The 20,900-nt window shown below is 37.7% G+C and overlaps 2 pseudogenes; one reads left to right on the plus strand and one right to left on the minus strand.

The window, feature by feature from the left end:
* Nucleotides 1-74: 74 nt before the first annotated feature.
* On the minus strand, nucleotides 75-2,766 carry LOC143861483 (quinolinate synthase, chloroplastic pseudogene; annotated as a pseudogene).
* A 9,372-nt stretch (nucleotides 2,767-12,138) lies between these two features.
* Nucleotides 12,139-13,557, plus strand: LOC143861484 (putative E3 ubiquitin ligase SUD1 pseudogene; annotated as a pseudogene).
* The last annotated feature ends 7,343 nt before the right edge of the window (nucleotides 13,558-20,900 follow it).

Genomic DNA, 20,900 nt, shown 5'->3' on the forward strand with positions numbered 1-20,900 from the left:
TGTTGACATCCAGCTTTTGCCATCTTGACTGCCATATCTGCCATAACCAAGGAATCAGATATACCGATGTGTGGCTACTGCTTCTGTGTAGCAGTTACGACACCTTGGACCTCTGGATCCATATAAAAGAGTGCAACAATGCCAATTTTCTTCTCCTCTAACAAACTGGCAAGTTCTTTAACCTTTAACTCGTCCGGGAACAAAAACTGTGCCTGAAATTATACTATAATTGAACTTAGAATTTTGCTACAGCCAAGAAACCATAGTTATCAGGGTGGGAAACGAATTTGGGAAGCGAAACGTAAAAAAGAATCGAGAAACGCAGGGAAAAAATAAAGGTGAAATGAGAAATGGAAAAACGATAGAGAATCGTATGAGAAATGCATTAGGAAACGTCTTAAGAAACGCATTAGAAACATTTCAGAAACAACACAGAAACGTCAATGAAAACATATGAAAGACGAGGAATACAAAGTGTATGGTTTGTACATTTAAAATTTGTTAATTTCAAGTTTCTATTTGAATATTTCTTATTTTTATTTTTATTACAATATATATGCTATTGTTTTCAATACCTATATTCCACAATTTTTTGGTGTGCTTTTTACAAAACGATTTTCGTAAGTTTCACATGTGTCCCACACTTTTCAATACATTTTCTACAAGTTTTCCATATGTTTCCCACACGTATCACACATGTTTCACATAAGTTTCTCATATTTTCCCATGTGTTTCTCATGCATTTGGGAAAATTTCCCCTATTTTTTCATCACGTTTCACAAATGTTTCTGACACGCGTTTGAGGGGGAACGTGTTTCCCACCCGCCCCATCGAGTTTCCAGTTACTATGCAAGAAACTAACTCAAATTAAAGAAAAGTAAAAGAAAACAACTCTTTTTTCCCTCGGAGAGAAGCAAAATTGTAAATGGTTCTGTTTATTCATGCCACACACATTAAATAGCCACCAACCTTTTCTAACAAATCATGCTTTTAGTGACTAGTTCCACAGAGCAGCATGATGAACGAAAGGGACAGAACATAATGTCAGGAAAATATCAGAGGACCATTCCATCACCTATGCCTCTCTGCAAATATCTGTATAAATAAACGGATATTGCTTATTTATAATGACAAATTTCATTTGGTTTCCTTCATGAATGCAATTATATTCTTCTATTAAGATATCCCTGACGAAGTTCTGTGTGCTCACGGTAGGACTTCCAATGAGCAGGGTTTTGACACATTTTCTTTTGACAGAAAAGCATATTTCCACAATATAGCAAAACACTCTTTCTCAATTTTGCAAGGCCCCACTGACCAAACTGCTTCTGAACAATTTTATGCAATTACTATTTGTTTTAATGGTTGTTGTTTAATTCCATTCTGAGAATGCCACTAATGATTAGAAGTATTTCCGAATCCTAAGAACCAGAATATTCTTCCTAGGTAAGACTACCGCTCCTGGTTCATGAATCCTTTCACTAGAAGCAAAATGATTTTCAAATTCTAGAGACCAAAGATTGGACCAGGCATGACAGACCCACAAATCACCCTTGATTTACATTTCTCATCGTCCTTCATCAATCATTCTTGATTTACATTTCTTAACGTCTGTCCCACAAATGAAACTACAAATCCACACAGAAAAAATAATTTTCTCAAGACCCGAACGGGTGTGAATGAATTATAACAAGCCAATTTTTTAGTATTTTTCTTCAAAGATTAAGGTCTGATTTAAATTATCCATTCCTCTACATATTCAAACATCAAAATGAAACATTTTTCTTCCCCCTCTTCAATTTCACCTATATCTTCAATTATTCCAAGGTAAGTAACACTCAATTCTTATAAAAGTTCCACTCCCCTTATCATTTTTCCTTGAACAAAGTACATAAATACATAAATCCAAACATTAAAAATGACAACAAGATCAATAGAGAAACAACACGAATTCTAACCTGAGCTTCGGCATAGCTCCCCTTTGCATCAATGTCATCCTCTCTAACATCCAACGAAGGGAAAGGATCCATGAACTCCTTTCCTTCTCTCTCTGGAACAAGCGATTCTGTCCTCTTCTTCATACTCATCAACACATTGTGCCATGTATTGACCCTCGAATGGGTGCCACCGGGCAATGATCCAACATTCAACGCCCCCAAATCCTCCATATTCAGCCCCAATACCTCCTCTGGTAATGCCCCATCGAGGATCAAAATTAAGCAAGAACAGAATCCCTTAGTAATCTCCGAATCGCTATCGGCTGAAAAATGCATCCTGCCATCATCATCCATTGAAACTGCTAACCAGACCTGAGCTGTACAACCCATGACTCGGTTTGATGGGACTCGGTCAGAGTCAGAGAATCGGGGGAGGAGTGTTGCATAGTCGAGAAGCCGTTTTACTCGGTCGATCGGTTCTGGTAGAGATTGGAATTCGGAGACTATGCGTTGGAGCTTGCAGCTAGGTAGCTCAGAGTCGTTCGACGGAGATTCAGAGGCGGAGGAGAGAGAGAAACGAAAATTAGGGTTAGGGTTTGGAATGGTCGATTTCGCAGAGAAGAAAGAGCTAGTGTTTTTGCTGCTGTTGCTAGGGTTAGTGGTGTGAGCGCATTTTGCAAACTTGAGAAAGGAGGTTTTCAAATTAGGGTTAGGGTTTCGGGATCTCAGCAAGCAAGAAGATGAAGATGGTCGGATTGCCAAGGTTGCAGAATCCATTCTGAATTAACGGTTTAGCCTTCTTTTTTTTTTCCCTGTTTTCTGTTTTCTGTTTTCTGTTTTTGAGTTTTGTTGTTATGAAGTAAGACAATGTATTTATAGACATGTCGAGAGTCGAGAGAGAGAGTTTTGCTTTGAATGCTTGAAATGTCAAGTGGGACCTTCTTCATAGATCTTCTTTCTATCTATCGTGGCCTTTAGTTGACCAAATCTCATGTAGTGAGATATAGAGTGACGTAAGATAAATAACTATAAAAATCAACAGTTTAGCATTTCTTTTCTGAACAGTAAAACGAGGTTTATGGGTTAAGTTGGGATTAATGACAATGGGCCGAACATGTGTTATCGGTTGAATCAACACAATCATGTCAAGGTGGCTCTTTGGCTTAAACTCTGGCCAATGCACGTGAGGTTTACGGGTGATTGCCCGCATCCGGAGGGAATTAGTCCCACTCTACAAAGTGGGGTGGGGACACCCTACGTCATCAAAAAAAAAAAAAAAAGGTAGCATACATGTAGACATGGCAAAATGTGACCCGGACCCACGGGTCAACCCGGCCCGCCCGTAAATTACAGGTCCGGGTCACTAATCATTGACCCGTTTGAAATTGACCCGCAGGTCCACCCGGCCAGTCAAAACTGTGCCGGGCCGGGTTGACCCACGGGTGCCTGTAGATAAGTGCAAAAGGTTTTATTTTGGTACCTTTTGATTTTTTTTTTCAGTAATTGTCATAATTTTTGCATTTTCTTTGTAGTTTTTTCAGTAATTGTCATATCTTAGTACATTTTTCGGTTTTTTTCTTAATTTTTCTACTTTGCTACCATTTTTCCGTAATTTCTCATTTAAAACTTAGTACCACATGATTATTATTTATTGCTAGCCAACTTTTCACAAATCGTACTTCTGCCAATCTTTGCAGTTTGCACCACGTTGACAATAAGACAAATCTTTCAAACAGTGAACATAAATGGTGGGCGAAGGTGGCTAGCAAATCCCTGTACAAACAAAAAAAATCTTAAAAAATATGTCAAAAATCTGGGTGACCCGCAAACAAAAAAAATCTTAAAATATATGTCAAAAATCCGGGTGACCCACAGATCAACCAGGCCCATACGGGCCGGGTGTGGGTCCAAGCTTAGTGACCCATAAATGGGCCGGGTTTGCCCGGCCCGCCTGTTTGCCAGGTCTACATACATGAGGCCCAAAAAATGACTGTCAGCAAAGAGACAGATGGCCAATGATGTCTTTAGCATTCTTATTTGTATTTTTTGGATGGATTGATTTGGGCAACCAAACCCAAAAAAGTGGGAAGAAAGCAATTGGTTTTTGCCTATTTTGACTGACTAGTTGGTTTGGTGTTTGGATTCGATTTCGACACGTGACTTTGTTACATTATAAGGGGGCGAATGTGTACTGCAGAGGGGTGAAAATATCACCTTTCTTTTCCATTGGTTTAGACAAATAGAAAGAAATGATTAGATGTCCCAACAAATCAATATACGAAGAAGAAAAATGATTAACCTATACGGAAATAATTATAACCAGTTAACAGCCCGTGCGATGCACGGGGCGACCAAAAGAGTAAATGATTATAAATGGATAGATTAAAACTGATTTTTTTTAAATGAAAAAGAAAAAACAAATGCTTTGACAATATTAATTTCAAGAGAAAATGACAAAAAAAGGGCTTTGATATGACAATGACCTGTCAAGAGGGGAGACTTGGAAATGACCAATGTAGAGTTTTTTGGATGAGAATGCCCCTCACTATACGTTTTTCTCTCTCCCTCTCCCTCTCTCTCTCCCCCTATCAAATCAAATTGCAGGTGATGATTACCTTTCATCTCTTTTATTTTCATAACCCCAAACCACTTCTCTCTTCACCTATTTTATTTTGAAAATCCCAAACCACCTCTCTCTCTCTCTCTCTCTCTCTCTCTCTCTCCCCGTCACCGGCACAAAAGAGGGTGCTCCCCATATGGCGGGTCGCCCCTCTCACTGTCAATTTCTCCTTCAATTTTTTCAGTTATTGTTCCCATAAAGTCTAGAAAACCCCTAATTTTTTTCACTTATTGTTCTCCTTAAGTGATTGGGAAATCATTATTGAAAAATGTATGGTTAAAACTAATAATTTCTCAGACAGTATTGGTTTAAACACTTAAATTTTGTAACATCAATGGTTTAAACCAATAATCTGTGAAAAATCATTGGTTTAAACAACAAATTTTTAGAAACACAGTTGGGAAATATCAAATTTTTGACAAATTCATGGTTTAAACCTATAGTTTGTCAGACTTTATTGATTTAAACCACTATATTTTGAACTATTAATGATTTAAACAAATACTTTGGGAGAAATATCTGGTTTAAACCCAAAAAACAGTTGAGAAAACCCCTAATTTTTTTAAAATTAATCGTTTAGACAAACAATTGATAATAAATTATTGGTTTAAATCTCAAGTATTTTGTAAATCAGTTGATAAAGACCTAAATTTTCACAAATGGTTTAAACTTTTAAGTTCACATACATTATTGGTTGAAACCCTTAAATTGTGAGAAATCATTGGTTTATATCCCAAATATTTCTAAAACCACTTGAGAAAATCCCTAATTTTAAAAAATCAATGGTTTAAAACCTATAGTTTCCAACCCATTATTGGCTTAAACACCTAATGTTTGAGAAATAAATGGTTTGAAGCAATAATTTTTGAGAACTCATTGGGTTAAACATGTAATATATAACAAATCAGTTCAGAAAACTCGTAATCTTTTAAAGATCAATGGTTTATAGAAATAATTTCTGACACATTATTGGTTTAAACCACTAAATTTTAAAAAATCAATGGGTTAAACCACCAATTTGTGAGATATCATTGGTACTACTAATATTTTCAAAATCAGTTGAGAAAACCCCTATTGTCTTAAAACTACATGGTTTAAACCTACAGTTTGTCAGAAATTATTGATTTACAAAACTAAGTTTTGAACTGTTAATGGTTTAAACAATTACTTTGGGAGAAATATCTGGTTTAAACCTGAACATCAGTTGAGTGAACCCCAAATTTTAAAAAAATTAATGGTTTATACAAGCAATTGATAACAAATTATTGGTTTAAACCATAAGTATTTTGTAAATCATTTGATGAAGATGTAAATTTTCACAAATCAATGGTTTAAACTTATAAGTTCACATACATTATTAGTTGAAATAATTAAATTATGAGAAATCATTGGTTTAAACCCCTAATATTTTTGAAACCACTTGAGAAAACCCCTAATTTTAAAACAATCAATGGTTTAAAACCTATAGTTTCCAACCCATTATTGGTTTAAACCCCTAATGTTTGAGAAATAAATGGTTTGAAGCAATAATTTTTGAGAATTCATTGGGTTAAATATGTAATATATAACAAATCAGTTCAGAAAACTCGTAATCTTTTAAAGATCAATGGTTTATAGAAATAATTTCTGAGACATTATTGGTTTAAACCACTAAAATTTGAAAAATCAATGGTTTAAACCACCAATTTGTGAGATATCATTGGTTTAAACCACTACTATGTTCAAAAATCAGTTGAGAAAACCTCTATTGTCTTAAAACTTCATGGTCTAAACCTACAGTTTGTCAGAAATTATTGATTTAAAAAACTAAGTTTTGAACTATTAATGGTTTAAATAACTACTTTGGGAGAAATATCTGGTTTAAACCCCAACATCAGTTGAATGAACCCCAAATTTTCAAAACATTAATGGTTTATACAAACAATTGATAACAAATTATTGGTTTAAACCATAAGTATATTGTAAATCATTTGATGAAGACGTAAGTTTTCACAAATCATTGGTTTAAACTTATAAGTTCACATACATTATTGGTTGAAACACTTAAATTGTCAGAAATCATTAGATTAAACCCCTAATATTTCAGAAACCACTTGAGAAAACCCCCAATTTTTAAAAAATCAATGGTTTAAAACCTATAGTTTCAAACCCATTATTGGCTTAAACCCTTAAAGTTTGAGAAATAAATGGTTTGAAGCAATAATTTTTGAGAATTCATTGGGTTAAACCCATAATATATAACAAATCAGTTCAGAAAACTCCTAATCTTTTAAAGATCAATTGTTTATACAAATAATTTCTCACATATTATTGGTTTAAACCCCTAAAGTTTGAAACATCAATGGTTTAAACCAATAATTTGTGAGATATCATATGTTTAATGTGGACGACTCGTTTGACCCCAAACGTGGAAGATTGGTTGGCCGATGAACGTATTCTAGCAGGTGGTTATATGGCGCACCAGTGTGGTTGGACCGTATATGAGGTCAAGTCCAAGTACCACGTTGATGAGGTGGACTTAGAAAAGAAAACATGTATGTGTCGTTTGTTCCAAACGATGGGAATGCCGTGCTCCCATGCGATAGTGTAGACACCCCATTTTGACCGTACCCTAAACCTCTCATGTTTGAGCAAAACATAACCAAACCAATGTTTTAAAAATCCAAATTTCACTCCAAGGTAGGTTAGGGTCCTAGCAAGGTCCCTGTAAAATATCATCGAGATCCGAGCTCGTTTGCCTAGCGAATGAGCCTCGAGAGTATCGTAGTATAAGTGTATAGGAGGGGTTGAATTAATCAAGAAAGGGGCTGTCCATGGGGGAAAAGGAGATAAAAATATCATTTTCGTATAAAAGGGGGGTGCATAATCCCGTCCGGACCCAAGCCGATTTCGCGCGCTCATCAAATATTGGCGCGCCCACCATTTCTGTGCGCCCATCAATTTGGGGTGTGTCGATATCAATGGCTTTCTTTTTTATATATATGAAAAATCAACGAAAAAGAAAAAAAATACTGTTCATTATTTTTTAGAGAAAATTCTCAGAGAGAAAGGAAAATCCCCAAACCTTAACTTGATTTCTCTTCTTCTCCGATCATCCTCTGGTCTAACTTCGGTCGTTTCCGATCGGAACTCCGGCCAAATCTCCGATCTATAATTTTCCCTTCCTCAAACCTTAAATCTCCTTTAGCAGAAACCTTAGATTTCGAGTTCCTTCTTCATATCTTCTTCTCCGATCGGATCTGGTTCAGATCTGATTTTTTCGGCCAAATATCCGATCATCTTCTCCGGCCGTTAGTCAGTAAATTCCGGCAACTTTTCTGGAATCTCACCAGAATTCAATCATTTCTAAGAAGGTGAAGAAAAGGAGATCTCAAGCCATTGAGGTATAAATTGAGGGTAATCAAAGATCCTAGCAAGAGAAAAGTCAGAGAGAGGTTTTTCAAAATCTAGTTCTTGTATTCCTTTTTCCGGCAAGCCTCCGGTCAAAATTCCGCGGATCGATCTAGCTCTGACTAGTTCTTGATCATTCTCTTACAGTTATTACTTCCATCTCATCTTCTTTTCTTTCCATTCCTTGTTGTTCTATTTCAGAATTTCCAAAGCATAGCTTCATATCCTTGTCTCAAATCTCAGATCTGAAGCTTTGCCTTCGTCAAATCTTAGATCTATGTTCATCTCATCCTCTAGTTCTATTTCTCACCTTTTTTTTTCTCCGTTACAACTCAGATCCGATTTTCACCTTTCCAAAATCATCTCAGCAAGTTTCAATTTCGATTTCTATTAATCCTAACTCCATTTTTTTTACCCGATTAGAAGCCCTATCATCATGCTTACGACCATCTAGTTCTTCTTCTTCCTCAAGGATCCTTTATCTGCAACATAGAAAGAAATCTTGCTTTTATCCTCTCCGATAGACAAGCTAGAATTTGGTCAATTCTAGCTTTCATTCTCAAAGCCTTGGATCTATATTCTTAGAATTTCCAGATCTGATCAAGCGTGAGGAAGGGAATTTGACGAAAATTGAAGAGTAAGTAAAAGGAAAATAGAATCAGTAGTTTGGTTAGCTCACGAGATCTGCTCTGTTTCTACAATCTGATAATTACCGCCATTATCTGCTCAGGTAATGTTCCTCCCTTTTCTGGTGTTCTATATTTGTGTTAAATCTGCTCTAGAAAATGACGTGAAATTGTTTGTTGCATCTCAAATAATCTTTCAAAATGATATCTGGGTCAGTAGAATTGAAGCCTTCATGTTCCTTCATTACTGAATCAAAAGGATATGGCAAGAATTCACCTTATTGTGCTTCTCTAATTAACTGAAACCAGTTTTATTATACTACAGGCAATTTTTACACTGCAATTTTAATTGATTTGGCCCTGTTCCATTCTTAGAATTTGGGATTATCAGAGTGTTCATTAAGCGGATAGAATAATCAAGTTTGGTTATTGGCTTGGGTTTATGAATGAGGGTCTAATGTAGATGCCAAAATAAAGACAATATCCATGGGTATTTTAAGTTCCTTTCTGTTCCATGAGCAATATCAACTGATTGTTATCATAATAGCTTGGCAAGTTCTAGTTTGGTTACCCGCAAGAATTCAACGCTTGAGATAGGTTATGGGTATTTGGTAGGAGCAGGGCTAACAATGTGCCACTTCTAGTTCTTTTATTTTTTTATGTTGCACAGTCAGATATGATTTGTTATTTAGTAACTCATGTTGTATCAGTTTATAGACAAAAGAATTTAAGGGTTTTAACTTTTACAGTCCTCTTATTCTAACTTAAAGCATTCTTCAAGTTTGGATGCCAAATGTTTTTTTTTTTTTTTTCAGCTCATTGGTTTTATTCACTTTGATAATTGCATTGTGTACTTCGTTGATTACTCATACTTTGATGTTTGCAAAGGGTTTGATCAATTTTTCCCTGAAAAATAGTACTTATAACATGGTAGTTGTAATATTTTCTTTTTACATTAGAATAAGATGAAGTGGGTATAATTATTTGAATAAAGTGTGACCTGTAATGAGGCTTGTGGTTATTGATGTTGTGTAGTCATGCTTGGGTATTTGCTTTGAATTAGTCTAGTTCCCTGTTTGGAAATAACATTAGCACAATTACGTTTTGGTAAGGTTTGTAAAAAATCTTGGAGTAGTATTCAATGGACGGTTGAGAATTGTGAAAATTGTAAAATCTTTCTAGAAGTTCATTGGATATAAAAATGTCTCATATATTCTACCAAGGCATCTCATAGTCAATATCATTTAATTCCTTACATAGTTTTAGACTTTATTTTAGTGCTTTGACATTACGTTTTATATTCTTATACTTTGTTCCATTTCTTTACTGTGTACTCTATTACCTTAGCATTCCCTTTATTTTCCTAGCTTAAATGTTGCTTCTCTAACTTCCATTTTATCCTAGTTCGCTAAGTTTCATTAGTGTTATCTTTTAGAGACTTGTTTAGTCTCATGATTGTGTCTTTCTTACTCTTATTAGAGGCTGATTGAGTTTTTTTTTTAAAGATTTCTCTTCCTATCATAGTAGACTTCAAAGGGCGATGAAGGCGTTAGCCCAAGCCCATCATTAGAGGGACTTACCTGGTTGTGATAGTACCATCTTCTCTCTTCTTCTCCTTTTAGGTACCGTTAAATCTTAGATGACCCTTTCTCTTGAAAGGGCGATGAAGGCGCTAGCCCAAGCCCATCCTTAGGGGACTCGCTTAGTCCAAGTAGTTTTCCCCTCTTTCATTTAGTAGGCTAGCCCAGCCTTTTAAGTGCGTTTGGGCGTTGGGCATTAATAACCCAAACCCATCTATAGGGGACTTGCTCAGTCCCAGTAGGGTTTCCCCTCTTTTTGTTTAGAATTTTTCCTAATCTTTTAGATGGTAGCTTCTCCTTTTTCATTTGATTGAGCGATGAAAGAGTCATTTAGAGCGTATCCTTGAGAAGGTTGCCTTAGCAAAGAGTACTCATAGGAGGCATGTTTTGCCTCATTTGTGGAGTCCCTATTTAGAGACAAGTGTAGACACCCCATTTTGACCGGACCCAAGTTCGCGGTGCTTGAGCAAAACCCCATCCAATCACCAAGCTAGGATCCCGGATTGCACCCTAAGCTAGGTTAGGGTCCCCCATAGGTCCCTGTAAAATTTCGTCAAAATCCGAGTTGGTTTGCCCTGCGAACGGACCGAGTCAGTGTCGTTGTATAAATGCAGAAGGGGGGCAAATTATCCGCACAGGGGGGTGCCTTTTTGTAAAATAGCCGAAGTTTTGCCTTTTGTCTAATAAGACAAAGCGGGAAGGGTGCGATTATTAATTCGCGCGCCCTATCAAAAATAGTAGTGCCATTATCAACAGCCTCCTTTTTATATAAAAAAAAAAATCAGAAAAACAGAGAGCACTGTTCATCTTTCGTTTTTTTTTTTTAAACAGAGAGAGAGAACGAGAGCAGAAAATTTGGGTTTTCTTTCCTTTTTCCTCCGTCGCCGATCATCTTCCTCCGATCGTTCGTCGGAGATCCGTCTTCCGATCAAAGCAAAGAGAGAGTCGGAGATAGAGAGAGAGAGAAATCTGAGAAAAGGGGAAATCCCAAATCTTAAGCTTGGATTTCTCTTCTTCGATTGGAATTTCACCGGATCCCGGCCAAGTCCTAGCCGGAATTTTCGTTTTGATTACCCTATTTTCTTTCCTTCTAAGCTTCTCCGATCATATCTCATCACCGATACCCTCTTCTCCGTCATTACCTTGGTAATTTCTAACCCTAACTCGTTTCTTCTCTATCTCTATTTCTATATCTTAGATCTATTACAACTTATTCGAAAAATCTCTTAGATCTAAGGTATTGGAGAAATTTCTGAAGTTTATAAAGAAGAGTGAGAGAGATCTGAGAAATCTCAGATCTGAGATCTCAAATCTAAAAAATATATATATATAAAAAAAAATGAAAGAGCAGAGAGAGAGAGAGTAGATCTAAACTAGAAACCCTTGTCTGGAACTCTAAATCTCAGTTCTTCTTATTCTCCAATCAGATCTGCCGAATTCCGATCGATTTTCGATTTGGTTAGGATCTAATCATTCTCTGGCCGATCCAAGCAAATTCCGACCAATCTTCCGGTCTCTACATCAGATCTGGTGAATCCTTAATTTACATCAAATTGCAGCCTCATTTGAAGAAGGTACTCTTCATCATAATTCCATATTTCTTTATTGTTTTGATTTTTATATTTATTATCAGTGGTTAGGAATATGTTCTTGTTTTTATTATTATTTCTTTGTGTATGGACTCCCTGTGCAAGTTTTGAGGTTCATAAGATTGACATTTGAATGAAATTTGTTCATTAGTCCATAGAGCTTTGATTAAGAGAAGATAATTAGATTGTCTGAAGCTTTGATTATTATATCTCATGATTAAGAAGCAAAATCCTATCCTCAGTTCTAATTTCATTGGTATCTTTCATATTAAACATTTGGATGAGCATCAGGATAAAGTTTATCTTATATGATTTGAACCTTATGTGGCATGCCCAGAGAAGTAATGAATTATGATAATATTTTGACGCCTGTATCCTTTAGAAATTGTCTGTGTCATGAATTATGACTACCCTATGATCATGCTCATTCTTTGGCATTTCAGCCAATGTAGATTATGTAGTCCTTGGGAAATCAGTTATGTGCCTGTGTCCGAGTGGTGTGTTATGATAAGGTCATGGAGAAATAAGAGATTAACTATGTTCATGTTGAAAGAATGAGGGACCAGAGAATTTTGGTTTGATATTGGAATTTTCCCTCACCCATTCTAAATGGAGATGGGAATTGATTTGTTTTAATTAGATGCTTGTTGTGGTGGAGATTTAGAAGCTTGCTTTTGTTTTTTCCCTTTAATTGCTATCATGTTTGATTAAAAGCTTGAGTGAAGTTTAAGTTCCCTTGTTGCTGGACATATTGGTGCTATTATAGTACTTTTGGGCTTCAACTTTTTAGTCCCTTGTTCATGGCCGAATGCTCCAAGGCATGTTTAGCTGATAATTTTGGCATCAGCCTTTCATTTGTATGAGTTACAGCAACTTATTAATCGCCTGTCATGTTGTTACTTCTTTCAATTTTGAGCTCAATTGTGTAATCTCAGCCCAAAAGTTTCCTTTCTCCAGATTAGTGACATGCTGCTTCCGTTTAAAAAAAAAAAAAAAAGAATCTCCTTCTTGCTGTCTGTCAGAAAGTGTGGGTACAACTTTAGGAAGGGTTTGGGACTTGGTGACTGAAATCTGGAAATGGTGTGCTATTGTTTTTAAAGGTTCTGCACTGTTGTCGCTATGGATCTTTGTCATCCAGGTTTTTTTTTTTTTTTTTTTTTGGTTTACTGTTTGAGCTGTTGGTGATTGTGCCAATGCGTGTGCCTGTGGACGAAAGTCCATTTTTCTTCCTGTATCGGGATTGGGCATTGGGACTCATCTTCCTCAAGATCTGGACCAGGCTGGCTATGTTGAATCATATGGCGTCCTTGGTGGATGAAAGTTGGAAAACAAATTTTCAAAGAGTGAGAGGCGATTATCTTCTCACGACTACGGGGGCTGTGGGCTTTGCGTGAGATTGTCATCCCCATCATGGTAAAGCTGCTGACATTCTTGTGTGTGCCCTACATGTTGGCGAAGGACTTGTTCCCTGCACTGGGCTACCCACTATTAGTTAATTTTGCCGTCTACCGGTTTTCCTGGCTGGGTTGCCTTTTCTTCAGCATTGGCTACTTCTGTGCCAAGAGATTCCATGTCTGGTTCACCAACCTTCACAACTCCATGCGGGATGATCACTATTTGATCAACTGTAGATTACATGACTTTGGAGAGGACACAGTGGAGAAGAGGAACAATGCTAAGATTGTTCTAGAGATGCAAGAAACTAGGGGGGCGGATACTGGCCCGGGCCCACTCTTGCACAAGCAAGAGGCTGATGTTGGGCTGAGATTGATGCATGCCGATGGCCAAAATCACCTACAAGGAGGTGCTGCTTAGCTGGGTTTTGCCATCCTGTGGCCACCGCCCCTTGTGACATCTTATGGGTCCTGTCCAAAATTTAGAGGTTTCTCATTGTTTTGGGTGTGCATATGATACATATAGATGGTCTATAAAAAGAAAGTTTAACACCTACATTCCCACCTGAGATTCCAAGTCATAACCCCATCATTATGTGGCTTGTTCTAGTGAGCTTTGTGGTGTAAACCATAGGATAGAAAAATAATAATCTGTAGTCTATTATATCATGCTCCGACCGCTTTTCATTGTAACTTTATTGGATGTATTACTTGTTGCTGTATCATTTTTCTACCTGTAATGTCATTCTCAGTTTGAAATCATCGTTCTATTTCTATAAGCCTCTAGTACAACTGCGACAAAATTGATGATATGAGAACAATAGTACTCCTTTCTAATTGCTGTTGATGTTGAATATTCCTCGTCATATACTTGCTCACATAAGACAGTTTTTTTTTATAGAATGCAATGAGTACATTTCATTGAATTTGCATTGAATTTGTTTGGTTTCATGAAGGCAACTGATAATGAAATGTGTTTCTTTTACCCGACTTTGGTATTATATTACTGAAATCAAGTGAGTAGCTAAGTTTGTTAATATTCACATATATCATAGCACTGTCTACTTGCATTGTTTTCAGGTTGCTCCTTAAATCTGCTGATAATTTTTGCCAACTAATACATCTATGTTGTGATGGTGGCATAGTAATAATGAGCCTGTTTACATTTTTTCATTCTCCCTGTTTATCAAGAAATGTGTACTTTGGTGATGTTAGCATTCTTTTGAGGTTAGTATATTATGTATTTGGAAGTTAGCTTAGAAGTCGAAGGACAGAGATAAGCTGGTGGGCTATGATGGCGATAGTCGGAGCCTCCCCTTTAGAGAGACAATTTAGGTCTCTATAGAGCTAACCCAGCTTCTTAGGACTTGCTCAGTCCAAGTAGCGTTCCTCTCATTTGTATAGTAGACTTGCTTAGTCTTTTAGATGCCTCTTAGATATTAGTAGCCCCATTCAGTGATAGGGCGATGAAGGCGACAGCCCAAGCCCATCTTTAGGGGACTCGCTCAATCTAAGTAGCGCTCCCCTCTTTTGTTTAGTGGGCATACTCAACCTTTCAGATATGCCCCCTGTTATGCATCAAAATTTATAAAAATCAGAAATATCATTGCATGCATTCGTATAATCTATTAAAAATTTTAATATTCTTCTCTTGTACTAAACTTTGAGTTAGGTTCTGAAGATGAATGGACTGTCCAGGTGAGACTATTTTGAAAGCTTATTTTACTTAGGCTACCCAGCGGCTGGTCTGGGCTAATTAATTTTATTTCAATAAATTGTTTAATTGAAGGAGGAAATCAGATGACTACTCTATTCGATATTATCGACATGAGTACTGTCTGATTTCAAGGCGGTTTGTAGGAATATTATCCTGTGTATTTGTGATATCAGATGATTACTTTAGCATCATCTGATTTCACCCCCATATCGGGGCAGTGGCACTTGTGGTTGGGCATAGAAGTGTTTAATGTTGTTTCTTGCTTTATTAGGCTATCCAGCGGCTGGTCTGGACTAATTAACGTTGTTTATCATTGTATGATTGTTATTATTACAGATTGTGCATTCTTTAGTTGTAGACCTTACTTTGCGGATATTTGATTTGTTTTTATAATAATTGAATGAAATTTGAGTTTACTTAGTAACCTTTTTCTTCTCTTTAGATAGACTAGCGTAGTCTTCTAGACTTCTTTAGATAATAGAGCCTGTGCTAGGAGACATACTTTGTCTCGTTAGGCAGTCCTCCTTTGGAGGCAAGCCTCATTTGTAGAATCCTCTCTGAGGTTGTACTTCAGTTTGTTCCTTTGTTAATTAGAGACCAATTTGGTCAATTAGTTGTCTTAGCCTTTGCTTCTCCCTTTGCAAGGGCAATGATAAGGTTGCTTAGAGCCCATCTTTGTGTGTTTGGGAGACCCGTCCGGTCTCATTCTCTCGTTAATCCTCTTTGTGTGCTTTTTGATTTTGGGAGAACTCCCTACTCGGCTTGGCTTCATACCCCTACCCTTATGGGTATTGGGTTGCACATTTGTTGCACCCTGAGGGCTAGGTAGCTGTCCGGCCCGGTTGGGTGTTTTACCTTTGCCAAATGTGCACAAGGTCTCTTATTCCTTTTGCTTGTAAGCTTCTCCTTAGTCGATAGTCCATTCGCATAGGAGTCAGCCTTGATTAGAGAGTCTTTGACTCATTCATCCTTTAGATGGTGTTATTAGAGTGCGCCGTTTGGTTTTGGAAGAACACCCTACTCGGCTTGGCTTCATACCCCTACCCTTATGGGTATTGGGTTGCACATTTGTTGCACCCTGAGGGCTAGGTAGCTGTCCGGCCAGGCTGGATGTTTTTACCTCTGCCAAATATGCATAAAGTCTCTTATTTTCTTTTAGACCCGTCCGGTCTCATTCTCTTGCTAAACCTCCTCTTTGTGCGCCGTTTGGTTTTGGAAGAACACCCTACTCGGCTTGGCTTCATACCCCTACCCTTATGGGTATTGGGTTGCACATTTGTTGCACCCTGAGGGCTAGGTAGCTGTCCGGCCTGGCTGGATGTTTTTACCTTTGCCAAATATGCACAAGGTCTCTTATTCTTTTTGCTTGTGAGTCTCTCCTTATTCGGTAGTCCTTTCGCATAGGAGTCAGCCCTTGATTAGAGAGTCTTTGACTCATTCGCCTTCTAGGTGGTGTTATTAGGAGAGTCTTTGACTCATTTGTCTTTAATGTAGTGTTATTAGAGAGTCTTTGACTCATTTATCCTTTAATTAGCATTAGTGGAGTCTTTGACTCGTGTTTCCATCTCTTAGAGAGTCTTTGACTCGTATATCCTTTAGTTGTTGTCAATGGAGTCCTTGACTCGTGTTTTCGTCTCTCTTAGAGAGTCTTTGAATCGTGTTTCCATTTCTTTTAGAGAATCTTTGGTCCATTTATTCCTTTGGTGTTGTTATTAGAGAGTCTTTGACTCATTTATCTCTTTCGCAGTTTTTCTAGAGAGTCTTCGACTCATTTGTTCTTTCAGTTGGATTTATTGGAGAGTCTTTGACTCGCCTTTCCTTTTGCAGTATCTTTAGAGAGTTTTTGACTCTTTTATCCTCTAGTTGCTTTTATTAGAGAGTCTTCGACTCGGTTGCTTCCTTTGTGTTGTTATTAGTGGAGTCTTTGACTCGTGTTTCATTCTCTTTCAGGCTAGTCTTTGACTCATTCGTCTTTGCGCTTTCATCTCTTAGTTGGTGTTATTAGAGAGTCTTTGACTCGTTTGTTCTTGTTAAGGAGTCTTTGACTCATTTGTTCTTGTTAGGGAGTCTTTAACTCATTTGTCTTCTTCGGAGAGCTGTGCTCGCTTGTGATCTTAGATCATTCCTTCGCCTTTGGCGTTAGTTTACTTGGTTTAGGGGTTTCCCTTGTTGGCTCTAGGGTTTGGCCCTAGGTTTTTTCTTTGTATTTTCCCTTAGGTCTTTGACCAAAAGGGTGAAAAAACACTTTAAAACTTCAAAAGCATTGGAAAAAGTTTTAAAATCCAAAAACATTGAATATTTTAAAAATTCAAAAACATTAGAAATTTAAAACATAAAAAATAGTTGATTTGCTGTAAGTGTTTGTTATTTTGAGAGTTCGTTTCGAACTACGTTGGCTTGATCCTCTTCCACGAGGTACGTAGTGCAGCTTGGGATTTATATCCCAAGTCCAGCCAAACTTTTGTAGATAGCATTTTAAATCTTTTCGAATAAGCAACTTTTAAAACCTTCATTTTCAAAAGATCTTCCTCTAGAGTTAGGAGTTTCTCCTAGATAGAGAGTTTTAGAGTTAGGTTGTGTCTTTTGATAGGTTGTTTGTTTGTTTGCTTGTTGTGTGATTGTTTTAGAGTTAGGGGTTTGTCCTAGAGTTATAGGAGCGCCTCCGTCCGGTCAGTTGGCGATTCACATCGCCGACTGATGACTAGAGTAGGATACGCTAATCCACCCTTGGTTTTCCTTAGGAAATACAGCCTAGTTACACATAGGTTGTAGGAACCACCTGCATTAGCCTAGGGCTAATCTGCATTTAGTTAGGGCATATAGGGTGTCCTAAAATCCATAATTCACTGGAATTTAAATAATCGTACAATAAACTTTAATAATTGGTCCGGTCTTCTAGATCGAGTCTAGGATAGAGGTCTAGGTGTCTTAGGCATCCTAGCTTAGAATAGGTGCAAAGAACTACGTTGCCTTGATTCTCGTGGAGGCGGGGATACGTAGGCTTCTTTGGATGAATACCAGACCATCCGAAGACTCGGGCTAATAATTTAGAGTCTTAGGATTTATTATGTTGTTATTATATGTTTTGATGTGTTTTCTTACTTTCTCGTACTGATCCTATACCTTTTGCTGTGGCTTGCATGTGTTTGCACATCAGAATTTAGACACCCATTAGGCATGTCACTCATAACCTAGCTATGCTTAGGTGACACATCTTTCATCTCATTTTATGTGTGCTTATTATTTTATCCTCAGGAAATGCATGCTTAGGTAGACGATTCCTGAGGATTGTTCCTATTTCATATGATTTTTACCCAAACTTCTTTGGAGTTAATAATAAATGGCATAAGAGACCAAGTGCTTGCACTCGGACGAATCGGGGGTGCTCTCAGACCTTCCCCATTCGTAACCAGGCACGAACCCATATATATTTCTGGTTATCCATTGCACAGAGGATTTGATTTTAGGGTTCCATGGTATATCCATGGATGGCGACTCTGAGTTTATTTCAGGTATGTCTTGGTTTCGAGTTTTGGCTCCGGATCGAGACATATCTCTTTCTTTTTATATCGCCACTCGTGCTATGCTATGAGGGTGGCATCCGTTTCGAGAGTTCCTTGGTAGAGCTCTCCATTCACGTGGATGATCCAGAGGATGGTGTAGGGACTAGTTTCCCTCACCTCACTACCTCTTCGGATCGGGGTCCACAGGCTGGCGACTCTGCTGGGGATTTCTTGGAACATTGCCTAACTCTATAAAAATGCCATTTTTACTAACTTTGGAGAAATTTGAGTTAAAATCATTTTAAATGGGAATTCTATCGTTAGAATCCAGGGGCACCAGACATGTGCGTAATTAAAACGAGGGATTAACATACTGCACATCATGCATTATCATTTTTGTTATTTATTTCATTGTTTTTCCTTCTTGGCTCCACGGGATAGATTCAATGCGTACCCGACTGGGATGTCTTCACCCTGATGGTACTGTTGAATCTATTTCCAAGCTATGCGCTAGAGCTGCAGTCGTAGACATTGGGCGTACTTTTGTCTACAGCAGCCGATGAGCAATGAAGCATACTATGTATGACACGGGGCGTACTTGTGTTATACATGTTAAGTATGTTTCATACGCATAGTACCCATTAGATTGAGTCCGGAGCCCTACTTTGTTTTATATATTATGTATATACTTACTGGCCTAGTGAAATCCAACTAGGAAGTACCTGTGTTTATATACATCTGTATTGCATTCATATAGGGTCGAACATGTGTTGCTCACACATGTGGAGCCTAGAGTTAGGAACTTTGCCCCATTTATAGACTAGGGTAGCTCATTTTATATGACTACAACACGGTCCTAGTACACACTCATCAGTCTGTCTTGAGTCGACATTTTCTTGACTCCGCTAGATTAGAATTAGGGCTGGTGCCCCTGGTTAGGATTTGTGTGTATGTGTATATACTTATATATACTGATTATGTATATTAGGGTTCTCCTCTTAGGTAGAGTTCCTTATTCATTTCAATTGGTTATATCCATTCGTTATTCAGATTTAGATCTAGTCAATGGCTTTTTTACTGCCATTTCCTTGGCCAGGTTTGGTCCTTGATCTCTTCATTATAGGATTTGACCTGTTGTTGTACATTCTCACCTTTGGTCAGTCTTTCAGTTGATCACCTTTCTCTGGTAATCATTATTCATATATCTTTGATTGAGTTACGAGGATTCCTTGTCTAGCGTCGTTATGCTGTCGAATTTTTCGCAGAATATTTTGAGCATAACCGCTATTTCTTAGAGTTAGGAAAACCGTGAGTTTGCCTTTTCTTGACTTCCTTGTCTAGCGTTGTTATGCTGCCGAATTTTTCGCAGAATATTTTGAGCATAATCGCTATTTCTTAGAGTTAGGAAAACCGTGAGTTTGCCTTCTCTTGACTTTCTTGTTTAGCCGTTATGCTGTCGATTTTTTCGCAAAACATTTCGAGCATGACTGCTACTCTTTAGAGTCAGTTTACTTAGTTTGGACCTTGACCTCCTTGTATAGCCGTTATGCTGCTGGATTTTATCCAAAAATATGTTAAACATGATTGCTATCCTTTGGAGTCGGTCTACCTTATCTGGATTCCCATGTATACATCATTCAGTAGGATTAGATCCTTATTTGTCAACCTGTTATGTCTTAGATCTGGTTGATGGCTTGTCCGTTATCCCTATGACCATGATCTATCATTCTGATCCTTTTGATCGCATAGTTGATGATATTCATCGCCAGATTTAGATCCGGTTTGCGACCTACTTTTGTCATTTTATGGCCGTGGTCTATTGTCTGATCTCTTGATGATCTCTCATCTTTGATGAAAAATTCCATGTCCCAGATTGTATCCTTCCCGTATATTTGATTGTCAAATTCATTCTTATTGTTTACTTAAAGGTTATTTTCTCTCCCTTATCATTTTGTTCTATTTGAGTGTCAGGTCTGATCATGGCGAATAATCTGTTAGACAAGTGGATAGCCGAGACCATTAAATCTTTTCCGCTGAGGTGTGAAGAATGGAGTGTGGCTGAGCGTTTCATCGGTTCATTTGCTCATCTGAATAGTCGCGGTATAAATTGGAAGTTTCTTCAAGCAGCTGCTAGATGTTGGGATCCTGTTTTCCATGTCTTCCGATTCGGGTCCTTTCAATTCTGTCCTATATTTGAGGACTGGTGTGCCTTGTTAGAGCTTCCTCCCGAGGGACTCTGGATCCGACCTTCAAGCACAGACTCCCCTCATGATCTTTTTTGCAAACTTTTTGAAAATAAGATCGTGAAAACTTTGCCATGCTTAACTGAGAAAAATGTGCAATTTCAAGCCCTCATCGAACTGTTTTCTAATAACGTCGATCCTACTGACTCCCGTTTTCAGCAGTGTCGACGTAGTGCCTTAGTATTTGCTGTCTTTGCACGTCATGTCCTTCGCAGAGATTCTAGTGCCGCTCCTTTCACTTTGTTGACAATAATAGATCAGATAAATGAGGGGAGAAATCCTGTCCCTACTATGCTGGCTG

This window comes from Tasmannia lanceolata, unplaced genomic scaffold, assembly GCF_043159265.1.
Source record: "Tasmannia lanceolata isolate RefF3 unplaced genomic scaffold, GAP_Taslan_0.1 ptg000037l, whole genome shotgun sequence".
Lineage (NCBI taxonomy): Eukaryota > Viridiplantae > Streptophyta > Magnoliopsida > Canellales > Winteraceae > Tasmannia > Tasmannia lanceolata.